Here is a 2,913-nt window from a genome sequence, read left to right as displayed (position 1 = left end):
CATCATCCTCATCGTAATCCTATCCTCATCCTCATTCTTATTCTCATCCTATACTCATCCTCATCCTCATCCTCATCCTCATCCTCATCTTCATCCTGATCCTGATCCTCATCCTCATCCTCATGCTCTTCCTCTTCCTCATCCTCATCCTCATTCTCATCCTCATCCTCATCATCATCCTCATCCTCTTCCTTATCCACATCCTCATGCACTCCTCATCCTTGTCCTATCCTCATCCTCATCCTCATCCAATCCTCATCCTCTTCCTCATCCTCATCCTCATCCTCATCCTCATCCTCATCCACATCCTCATCCTCATCCTCATACTCATCCTCATTGAATCCTCATCCTCATCCTCATCCAATCCTCACCCTCTTCCTCATCCTCATCCTCATACTCATCCTCATCCTCATCCTCATCCGCATCGAATTATCATCCTCATCCTCATCTTCATCATCATGCACTCCTCATGCTCATCCTCATCCTTACCCTCATCCAATCCTCATCCTCATTCTCGTCCTCATCCTCATCCTATCCTCATCATGGTCCTCATACTCATCCTATCGTCGTCCCCATCGACATCCTTTCCTCATCCTTATTCTTGTCCTCATCCTACCCTCAACCTCATCCCCTTTCTCATCCTCATTCCATCCTCAACCTCATCCTCATCCTCATCCTATCTTCATGCTCATCCTCATCCTCATCATCATCCTAATCCTCATCATATCCTCATCCTCATCCTCATACTCATCCTCATCCCCATCCTCATCCTCATCCTCATCCTCATCCTTAGCCTCATCCTCATTCTATCCTCATCCTCATAATCATCCTCATCGTAATCCTATCCTCACCCTTATTCTCATTCTCATCTTATACTCATCCTCATCCTAATCCTCATCCTCATCCTAATCCTAATCCTTATCCTATCCTCTACCTCATCCTCATCCTCATCCTCATGCTCTTCCTCTTCCTCATCCACATCCTCATTCTCATCCTCATCCTCATCCTCATCATCTTCTTTATCCTCATCCTCATGCACTCTTCATCCTCATCATCTTCCTCACCCTCATCCTCATTCTCGTCCTCATCCTAACCTCATCCTCATCCTATGCTCATCCTAATCCTCATCCTCATCTTCATCATCGTGCACTCCTCATCGTCATCCTCATCCTTACCGTCATCCAATCCTCATCCTCATTCTCGTCCTATCCTCATCCTCATCCTCATCCTCATCCTCTTCCTCATCCTCATCCTCATCCTCATCCTCTTCCTCATCCTCATCCTCATCCTCATCCTCTTCCTCATCCTCATCCTCATCCTCATCCTCTTCCTCATCCTCATCCTCATCCTCATCCTCTTCCTCATCCTCATCCTCATCCTCATCCTCTTCCTCATCCTCATCCTCATCCTCATCCTCTTCCTCATCCTCATCCTCATCCTCATCCTCTTCCTCATCCTCATCCTCATCCTCATCCTCTTCCTCATCCTCATCCTCATCCTCATCCTCTTCCTCATCCTCATCCTCATCCTCATCCTCTTCCTCATCCTCATCCTCATCCTCATCCTCTTCCTCATCCTCATCCTCATCCTCATCCTCTTCCTCATCCTCATCCTCATCCTCATCCTCTTCCTCATCCTCATCCTCATCCTCATCCTCTTCCTCATCCTCATCCTCATCCTCATCCTCTTCCTCATCCTCATCCTCATCCTCATCCTCTTCCTCATCCTCATCCTCATCCTCATCCTCTTCCTCATCCTCATCCTCATCCTCATCCTCTTCCTCATCCTCATCCTCATCCTCATCCTCTTCCTCATCCTCATCCTCATCCTCATCCTCTTCCTCATCCTCATCCTCATCCTCATCCTCTTCCTCATCCTCATCCTCATCCTCATCCTCTTCCTCATCCTCATCCTCATCCTCATCCTCTTCCTCATCCTCATCCTCATCCTCATCCTCTTCCTCATCCTCATCCTCATCCTCATCCTCTTCCTCATCCTCATCCTCATCCTCATCCTCTTCCTCATCCTCATCCTCATCCTCATCCTCTTCCTCATCCTCATCCTCATCCTCATCCTCTTCCTCATCCTCATCCTCATCCTCATCCTCTTCCTCATCCTCATCCTCATCCTCATCCTCTTCCTCATCCTCATCCTCATCCTCATCCTCTTCCTCATCCTCATCCTCATCCTCATCCTCTTCCTCATCCTCATCCTCATCCTATCCTCATCCTCATTCTCGTACTCATCCTATCCTCATCCTCTTACTCATCCTCATCCTCGTCCACTTCCTCATCCTCACACTATCCTAATCCTAGTCCTCATCCTATCCTCATCCTCATTCTCGTCCTCATCGTATCCTCATCCTCGTCCTCATCCTCATCCTATCCTCATCATCATCCTCATCATCATCCTCATCCTATCCTCGTCCTACCCTCATCATCGTCCTCATCCTCATCATATCCTCGTCCTCATCCTCATCATCATCCTCATCCTCATCCGACCCTCATCCTCAACCTCATCCAGTTCTCATCCTTAGGCTCGTCCTCAATCTATCTTCATCCTGTCCTCATCCTCATCCTTATCCTCATCCAATCCTCAACCTCATCCAGTCCTCATCCTCGTCCTCCTCCACATACTATCCTCATCGTCATTCTCGTCCTCATCCTATCCTCATCCTCATCCACATCCTCATCCTCATCCTCATCCTCATTCTCGTCCTCATCCTATCCTCATCCACATCCTATCCTCATCCTCATACTCTTGCTCATCCTCGTGTTATCCTCATCCTCATCCCCATCGTCATCCTCGTGTTATCCTCATCCTAATTCTCGTCCTCATCCTATCCTCATCCTCATCCTCATCCCATTCTCATTCTCGTTCTCGTCCTCATCCTATCCTCTTCCTCATCCTCAT

The sequence above is a fragment of the Lupinus angustifolius genome, chromosome LG19 (assembly GCF_001865875.1).
Source record: "Lupinus angustifolius cultivar Tanjil chromosome LG19, LupAngTanjil_v1.0, whole genome shotgun sequence".
NCBI classification, from domain to species: domain Eukaryota; kingdom Viridiplantae; phylum Streptophyta; class Magnoliopsida; order Fabales; family Fabaceae; genus Lupinus; species Lupinus angustifolius.
The sequence above is the reverse complement of the archived record's forward strand: the minus strand, read 5'-3'. Positions refer to the sequence as shown.